The 9804-nt window shown below is 51.2% G+C and overlaps 1 protein-coding gene across 7 annotated transcripts in view; it reads right to left on the reverse strand.

Moving 5' to 3' along the window:
- CPEB1 (cytoplasmic polyadenylation element binding protein 1) overlaps positions 1–9804 on the reverse strand; it is a 73628-nt gene that overhangs the window by 31585 nt on the left and 32239 nt on the right. The gene's annotated exons all lie outside the window — the stretch shown is intronic.

Below are 9804 nucleotides of genomic sequence, written 5' to 3' on the forward strand. Positions count from 1 at the left end.
CACTGTACCACTGATTTCTGCCTGCATCCTCCTCCCCACAGTAGGCACTGCTTAGCGGAAGCTCTCTCCCTCCACCCCATCCTTATGGCAGGCCAGAAGCACTCTTCCTTTGATATTCCTCCCTTCAATGTAGCATCTTTCTCTGTCCCCTACTGGAGGCCAGTGGTAGCCAGCCACAAGCAGCTGGCCATTCACTTTAGAAAGGTTGAGTGCCACCAATTTTGAGTGCTACTGTAATAGGTACCTCATAATTCAGACTGGCAAGATGTCTCCAAGTCGGGATAAAGCCTAGAGGTGACACCCAGCACAAACAAACTACATTCTACATTGATAGTCAACGCAACGCACAACAGCTGTGTGTTGCTGGTGGCACACTGCTTTTTCCAACACATTTCTAGCCTCTTTGACACATGGGCAACACTGACAGCTTGATGTGCAGCAAAAAGGAAATGAAGTGCTAGGAGGGAAGAGGACTGGGCCATCATGTGCAGAGGTGTAGGCTGTAGCAATGTTGGCCTAAGGACATAGGTAGACAAAGTTCTTTGGGTGAATCAGATATCTTTTATTAGACAAATTGGTCTAATAAAAGATACCAGATTCACCCAAAGAACCTTGTCATCATGTGTCAGAGGCAGGCTCTTAGAGGGGTCCTGTGTTCAAACACCCAGTCAACCCATCTCAAGAAGGGAGTACAAGGGAGGTGTTGCCCAACAGCTCTGTATTCTTATTAGTAGGCTTCCCAGTTGGCCATGACTACAAAGCAGGCAGCTTGGCTCTGGTTGCATCTTCAGCTACAGTAATCTCCATCCACAGTTCTTAAGCCACAAGCAACTCTTCAACTTGCTAATTGCAGCTCTTGGCTGAAGAGGGTTAAAGTGTTTTTTGGGGTTCTTTTATTTATTGATTTTATAGCATGCACTGGTCCCATCTTTCTTGGGATCATGAATAATGCAAGTACACACCGCAGCTGGCTTTTTAAACTAGAGCACTTGCCACAACCCCCCTAGAGGTCTATATGCTGTTGCAGCTCTCGTTAAGGCAACTTGGGTAGCTCCTTACTGTCACTGACCTAGACTACAGTTCAATTCCATTAACAAAACAGTAACTAGGACAGCCACAGTTTATTAGATTAACAAGTGCTGAAATTACCCGATACACTCAAATGGACAGGTCAGGACACTGAGTCTGGAAACCCTGCTTCAGGCACTAAGCTTCCAACCTCTCCTTGCTATCAGGATTAAACCTCTGTACTAGGGGAGGGTGTTATGCAACTGTACAGCTTTGATGGGGAGTCAGACTAGATTTCCAGGGTACCACAGCACACCTATCCTCTTCCCAGAAGCTGGGCCTGCACATCCAGGCTTCAATTCAGGGCACTTCCCTACCCACAACAGTGGGTAAGCACTGCCCTGCACTGGTACTGGGTCTGTCAAGAGGCAGCATGGAAGACCAAGTTGCTGGTTTGCAGATCTCTTCTTATGCAGGAGGCATCAGTCCAGGAAACAGGTAATGCCCTGGTGCAAGGGCTTATTTTTATCCTACAATTGAAGTTTGATCTTGCACCTTACATGCCTCTAATGCAAAACACAAATCACCTAGCAATTAGGGGTGCACTGACAGATTTTGGGGGCTGGATACCAATAGCAGATTTTTAAAGGAGGCATATTGGCCGATACAGATCAGGTTTCTGATACAGCTGCATGCGGTTGGCAAGTCTGTTCTGGTGGAAGGGGAGGAGGGAGGGAAAAGGTGTGGGGGCAGATCAATGTCCCCCCACCATGAGGACAGGGGCAGACGCTGCTCAGCTGGGGCAAGGTGCAGGATGGAGCTGTGGCTCATCTGGGGGGAGTGGGAGGGCAGCTCCCACCACTGCGTGCACCCCAGAAGGGCATGGTCCCAGATCTGCATGGGGCAGGACAGATGGGCTGCAGCTGGGGCTGTGCCGGGCTTTTCTCCATGTGGGCTGGGCTCAGGTGGGCAGTGGTAGTGCTGCAGCCACCCTGAATTTTGCTATATACCCCCCTGTAACTGTCCCCCAGCACCACCACCACCTGCCATGAGCCCTTGCTGAGAAGAGCCCCATGCAGGCCCAACTCCAGCACACAGCTGCAGCCCACCTGCCCCACCCCGTGCAGATCCAAGGTACATGGACCCCGCCCCCCGGGGCAAGTGCAGCAGCAGGAGCCTCCCCCATACCCCCAGACAAGCCACAGCTGTCCTGTGCCCCACCCCATCCCGGTGAGGCAGCATCTGCCCCTGCCCCACTCCGTGGGTGTGTGCATGTGTGCATGGGGGGGCCACATTGATCTGCCCCCCATGCCCCTTCCACCACCACAGACTTACCAGTTGCACATAGCTCTTCAAGCTGCCAGGCTGTGCTCCTCACTGCCTCCGTTCTGCGCTGTGGCTGCATGCATACACGCACGGGCATTTATCAGCCAAATTAATTGGCCACATCAGTCCAATTTCCAATACAGCCAATTTTTTATTTATTTATTTTTTCTAATATTGGTGCCAATCTGATATCGGTCCATTAACCTGTTCAGATTCCTTGTAGAGAGAAGCCCCTCAAACTCTTGGGGGAGTGAAGGGCAGGAGGGAGCAGCAGCAATTGCTTCTAAAACCAAAGCTGAGCAAGATGCAGCACCATCCCCTCCCCAGCAACAGTCCCCTAGGGAGATCCCACAGCTCAGTCCCCAAGTGTGCCAGAACAATGGTGCGCTTAGTGAACAGGCTTCCTGGCAAGATGAGCAGCGGCAGTGCCACTGTTGCAGAGGGATAGATGGACTGTCCCAGCAAGAGCCAAACAGAAGCAGACTACAGTGATATCTCTTCCACCAAGTAGCCTGCACTATCCTGCGCTAGGAAGTCTGGCACCGTGGACCTAGGGCTGGAGCTAGGTGCAGCTGAAGAGGGATGATCTTCCACTGTGCTTTGCTGGGGAGGAGAGCTGCTGCCCCAAACAGCAGAGAAGTGGAAGCTGCTGCAAGCTGGAAGCACTTGCACTTCTGAAGTCCCTTATTTAACTAAACATACACTACAACAAGAAAAGACTTTCCTGAATTAGTCACAAATTGGCATCTCCAGGTAAACACCACAAGCAACTGCCACAGCCCAAATCTTGTGGATCCCATGAAGAGTCCCAGCACTCCTTTTCCACAAGGGGAAGTCGTTCAGGGTGACAAATATAAAAAGGGAGATTTCTTACTCTTGAGTGGAGTCAGGGCAGCTCCCACCACTGCGTGCACCCCAGAAGGGCATGGTCCCAGATCTGCATGGGGCAGGACAGATGGGCTGCAGCTGGGGCTGTGCCGGGCTTTTCTCCATGTGGGCTGGGCTCAGGTGGGCAGTGGTAGTGCTGCAGCCACCCTGAATTTTGCTATATACCCCCCTGTAACTGTCCCCCAGCACCACCACCACCTGCCATGAGCCCTTGCTGAGAAGAGCCCCATGCAGGCCCAACTCCAGCACACAGCTGCAGCCCACCTGCCCCACCCCGTGCAGATCCAAGGTACATGGACCCCGCCCCCCGGGGCAAGTGCAGCAGCAGGAGCCTCCCCCATACCCCCAGACAAGCCACAGCTGTCCTGTGCCCCACCCCATCCCGGTGAGGCAGCATCTGCCCCTGCCCCACTCCGTGGGTGTGTGCATGTGTGCATGGGGGGGCCACATTGATCTGCCCCCCATGCCCCTTCCACCACCACAGACTTACCAGTTGCACATAGCTCTTCAAGCTGCCAGGCTGTGCTCCTCACTGCCTCCGTTCTGCGCTGTGGCTGCATGCATACACGCACGGGCATTTATCAGCCAAATTAATTGGCCACATCAGTCCAATTTCCAATACAGCCAATTTTTTATTTATTTATTTTTTCTAATATTGGTGCCAATCTGATATCGGTCCATTAACCTGTTCAGATTCCTTGTAGAGAGAAGCCCCTCAAACTCTTGGGGGAGTGAAGGGCAGGAGGGAGCAGCAGCAATTGCTTCTAAAACCAAAGCTGAGCAAGATGCAGCACCATCCCCTCCCCAGCAACAGTCCCCTAGGGAGATCCCACAGCTCAGTCCCCAAGTGTGCCAGAACAATGGTGCGCTTAGTGAACAGGCTTCCTGGCAAGATGAGCAGCGGCAGTGCCACTGTTGCAGAGGGATAGATGGACTGTCCCAGCAAGAGCCAAACAGAAGCAGACTACAGTGATATCTCTTCCACCAAGTAGCCTGCACTATCCTGCGCTAGGAAGTCTGGCACCGTGGACCTAGGGCTGGAGCTAGGTGCAGCTGAAGAGGGATGATCTTCCACTGTGCTTTGCTGGGGAGGAGAGCTGCTGCCCCAAACAGCAGAGAAGTGGAAGCTGCTGCAAGCTGGAAGCACTTGCACTTCTGAAGTCCCTTATTTAACTAAACATACACTACAACAAGAAAAGACTTTCCTGAATTAGTCACAAATTGGCATCTCCAGGTAAACACCACAAGCAACTGCCACAGCCCAAATCTTGTGGATCCCATGAAGAGTCCCAGCACTCCTTTTCCACAAGGGGAAGTCGTTCAGGGTGACAAATATAAAAAGGGAGATTTCTTACTCTTGAGTGGAGTCAGTGGAATAAACTCATTTGAAGGCACCAGTCAGCCAGAAGCAGATCTGGGGTATTTCTGAAGAGAGCCAAGCCCAGCTGGTAGCCAGACCCATCAGTTCACTGTTGAGTGGGATGGATGTCCAGGGGAGATGGAAGGAACCAGAGGTTGGAGATGGAAGGTCAAAGGCTTGGGGAGAGGTTAAGTAGAAGAGGCCTATTCTCTTCAGAGGAGATGCAGAACAGTATTTAACACACCTGGTCATGCAGATAAACTCAGCAGTCTTCCCTTGCCCCCCATACCAGAGGCAGCTTGGGGTTTCATTTAGTGAAGCGTGTTTAGAACTAAACAGTCAGCTGAGCCTGTCGAACTTGACGCTGCTGGGCAGAGCAAAGGCTTAGCTGGATTCAAAACGGTTCCACGTATGGACAGGAGCCCTAGTTACACCACAACTATGCTCAAGATAATTCCAGCAGTTAGTGACTGGTTTAAGGGAGAAAGAACTCTCCCCTATGGGTAAACTAGCCTGTGTTTGTCCACGGAGTTGCTTGCACATTCCCATGCTCAAGACAGTAGATAGGCCACTGGTCCAACCCTGTTTGGTGCTACTCATCATGCCAGGCACCTGTAGGCCAAATGCCATGCAGCAAGAGTCCAGCCAGACTGAGCCCCATTTAAACCTTCACACAGACCTGCTTGTGTGCCACAGTCACTGATTATTCAGGAAAAAAAAAAAAACTAAGCTAGAACAAGGCAGTGTTGATACACGCTCATTCAGGAGCATGGCTCTGCAGGAAGAACACTGCCAGTAAGGGCAGAAGATAAAAATCCAGAAAATCCCATCCTTTTCCCTGGCTCCAAGGGACAAAAACTATGTGCCCCAACCAGCACACCCCCATCTTAAAGCAGCAGAGGAAATGCATTAAAAAGGGATGCGGTACCTGCAAGTGCACACAGCTAGTGCTTCCTGCAGCATCCCTTCCCCTGTGCCACAAGAGAAAAGGTTTCTGGGACTCCATTAAGTATTCCCCATCTGACAGTTTTAGTGGCAGAAGTGGGGGCGAGTGCTGTTTTCCTGCCACAAGACGGCAGTTAAATCCTACAGCCAACAGATGCAGCAGCTTTGGTCTGCAGCAGCCGCTGACTCGAGCAACTCTCTCTAGACAGGCCAGCTTCAAGGCCAACAGCGCTCCCTGGCACAGGGGCAACATACTGTGCCTTTGAGAGGATGCCAGGTATTTGTATAATGCAATAGAGTCAGACCTACAAACTAAAATGTACCAAGGTCTGGGTCTCAGGGATGAGGACCTTCCCACCCCTTTCAGAAAGGGCAAATCACATGCAGGGTGCAAGTAACTGGAAAACAAACAAACAAAAAATAGAGCTTGCTATAGCAGAACAAAAGCTGCATTTTTGGCCCACTATGCAGTGCCTAGTAATCAGGCAGGCCTAACCCTGACTGAGGCCACAGGATACTGCTGCAATGCAAGCGGTACTGGTATCACACTTGCCCAGAGTGCACAAAGGGATACCAGTACAGTTTCTCAGAGACTGCTTTTTGGGCTAACGTACACAGCCTGTACCTGGCAGAGGCTGCATGCAGATTTAAGGAAATCAGATGGGAGAGCCTGAATTCCAGCTCATCGATACTCAAGCACTGACACTGCAGGAGACCAAATCAGCAATAATATTTTTAGACTGATTGTTAAACTTTTTGCACTTCTACCCTTCCAGCCGGCTGCCCAGGGATTTATACAGCTGAGTCACTGCTGGAACCTTCCAAACCGTTGTGCCCTGGCAGCGCAGCACAGCGCAGCACAGCACAAATGTGTTTGGCAGTGCCTGCCCCTCCCAGCCCACAGGCTCGGGTCTCCACACTGCCCCAGTGCCCGGCCCATCATGCCTGCGGTTCAGGTTTCCAGATGCTGAATGCTACCAGGCTTGGTGCCGAAGCATCAGCTGCAGCACCACTGATTGCAATGCGGTGGCCTGCTGGAAATCTGGCCCTGCATCATGATAGCGCCCTGCCACCAATACCTGACAGCCGTATGAGGCTATTTTCAGGCTTTGCTGGGCCTTGTGTAGCAAAGGGAAGGCCAGGCCACTTCTGCAGATCTAACTGGCAACCCCCCACCCCCGCAATGGAAAGAAGCCACTGAATAGGGCAGTTCACAACACGTTTGGAAGCCCGTAGATCTCCCCACCACCACCCAAGCTCTGCATTGGCCTGACTAGAGGAGGGATGAGACTTGAGATGTGGGAGGTACAAACAGACTGAAGCAATGGAACAGCTGCAGACATATCAGCATTTCACTTCTCTAGCTAAACATACGCCATTTCCATGGCTCTGAGGAAGGCAAGCTACAGCACACCAGCCCCAGTGGCAGTTCCTGCCTCTCCACTCAAGTTTGCCACCCAGTGGTACAGGATGTCCAGTAATTAGATTAAGACAGCACTAGTGGCACTCACTGTTTTGTTTTTTGTTTTTTTTTTTTTTGGGGGGGGGGGGGGGTGAAAACAGACACTGCTATGGCTTCTCCAGCGAAACAGCTTTGGGTTGATTAAGACAGACACTAGACCACTGCAGTTCTTCCAGAGATGGAGACAAGCCCACAAATAAACCTGAAATCCCCAACTAATCCTCCTCCTTCAAGCAATAACTGTAAGAGCATGCAAAAGTGGGGGAGCACAAGACCCCTGAAGAACGAGCAGTCACATGCCTGCAAAGTGCTCAGTCCCCACCTTCATGAGCGAGGTGAGCTCTGACCACACCCTTGCACCCTCCCAGAGCGCTGCATGACAAATGCCTGGTGCTTTGAGTGCTGCGCCATGGTGCGTCACAAGCCCACATACAAAGAACAAGAGATGCTCCAACGATCACGGGCAAGTCCCCCAGGCAGGCAGGCACAGATAGATACTAGCAGCAGTCTTTAAAAAGAGAGCAGGTGTGTTCAGAGGGAGAGCCCCTTGCCGGATGCATTTACCTGGCATCAGATTCAGAGGCCCTTTCCCCTCCCCATCTGAATATCAGATGATGGTTTCTACAGGGCTCATGGCCTACATTCATTTTGTGTAAGCATCTTCTTACCCTGCACTGTGAAGGTTTTAAGCTTGCCACAGGGCAGCACAAATGCCATTTAGTCTCACTGCATGGCAGAGTGCTGCTGAGGCACTGCAGACGTTGCCAATATGGCTTGGCAGGGAGTTGTCTGAGAAAGAACAATGGCAACTGATCAGGTGGGGTCTGGATATCAGCACCGTGCAGCTGCCTTGACACCCGCCAGCCTTCAGTCCCACAGCACCATTGCTCATTGAGTTTCATAAGCACTGGCTGCCAGTGCTAGGCAAACTTTATTGTGGATGGCACTGGCTTCCTTTCAGCTGTACTGTTTGCAGGGCCCTGGTTAAGCATCTAGAAACCAGAATCAGTAATCCAGCAGCTAGTCTTGCAGCGTTCTGCATGCTATGAGTTTCGAAGGCTGCGGCACTGGTCTCTGCAGCTGGAAGGAATGTCAGACTCCATCACGAGTCGTTTCTGGGTACAGCCCCATGAACCAACTACTCCAGGTGCCACCAACAAGAGCAAGACAGGATAGACTGCCAAAGGCAGGAGATGTCTGGGCCAGCTGCTGCCTGGTCAGAGTCAGCACTTTGAAATGCTGTGCATCACCAAACAGGTCACTGAAGGAAGCCATGGGGATTCTTGGGTACTGAAGAGGATAGGAGCCCAAGCAGTCTTGAGCAGCTTTTCAGGCCCTGTGTGGGACAACTCTCCCTATGAAAGAATGCTGCTTCAGCAACTGTCTCACTTAACACTGAAATAGGACAGCATGAGTGTTGCACCTTCAGCCTCAGTAAAGCTGCATGGAGTCAGCAGCTGGCAAGTGTCACTATCTGCAGGGATAATCCAGACAGGGTGGCCCCCATGGAAAACTACTCCCCCAACACATGAAGCTGGACACCAGGGTGGGCAGACAGTACCCTGTCCCCCTCAAGGAGCAGTCACGTCTCCAGCACCGCACCAGACTGCCTGCCCTCCAAGGAGTGTGTCAGAAAGTACCAACTATGTTGGTATCATCACCTGCTGCATCCCCAAGGCCACTTATGTCACCCAAATCAATGCATGAAGAGACTGCACTAGCCTTTTAGCAAAGCAGCAATGTGCTGCTATAATAGGATGAGTTTCTGTAGCAACCAGGCTGAACTTGTACAAACTCTGCTGAAGCACTAGATCTTTCCATGGACTGATACTTTAATGAATACGACACCATCTGTGAAACTGTTCTTCACAAGTCCTTTTTAAAAGGCCTGAAGGAGTTATTCCTCCTCGGGTACAGCCCATATGATCACACTAGGGAGATGCCATTAAATCACTGGTTCAGAACAGAGGGGTACAGCACACCCTCCACCTGGGCTTCATAGTGGATACTGGGCATTTGTTTAAAAAAAAAAGTTATAAATTTAACTATTGCCTGGCCCACACTAGAGTGCATCAGAATGAAGTGCCCCTAGGACAGATCAAGCAGGGAGGCGGGGGAAAAAAAAAAGAAAAAGAAAAAAGGGGGCTTATAGTACTGTAGGAAGGACAAGACAGTGTTAAGGCAACGCTCAGCTGGCATATCCATGCCAAGCTGGCAGCAGAAAGATTAACTCTTGCTGACCAAGACCTGTTCCCCAGCACCCTCCAGGGTTTGAACCATTAGCAACAGACAGACATTTCCTTCTAGTTTGCAAATGGGCTGGATGAGAGAGTCTCCAAATCCTCTTATAAAGCCAGGAGGCTTGTGGCTGGAGCTCCATTAATTGGAGCCATCTGCACCCACCACACCCCACAACAGTCTTAGGTAGTAACAAGCTGATGCACAACAGCACTTGCTATGAGGCTCTTGGCAGCTGGGTGGGGGCCCCACTGCATACCCCTCACTGCAGAGGGCAGTGACTTGCCAGCATGAACCATTTTGTCCCACTGTTAAACTGACCAGCAGAGTTCTTTCAAGTGGAGTGAGTTTAGCTCTGCTTCCATTACACTGCACAATTCCGTCCCCGCACGTTCAGCTTCATAGTATACCACCACCCACTTGTTCTGAAGTTAAAAGGGTTCAACAGAAAGGTTGTTGTTCACTCATCTGCTATGCTGATCCTTTTGTACATCGCAGTATCAAATCTCAGGTACTCTTATATTACATCCCCCATCTGGGTGGAGGCTAGGGGGGGGGGGGGGAGCGAAAACCAAGG

Source organism: Alligator sinensis, unplaced genomic scaffold, assembly GCF_000455745.1.
Source record: "Alligator sinensis unplaced genomic scaffold, ASM45574v1 scaffold900_1, whole genome shotgun sequence".
Classification (NCBI taxonomy): Eukaryota; Metazoa; Chordata; order Crocodylia; family Alligatoridae; genus Alligator; species Alligator sinensis.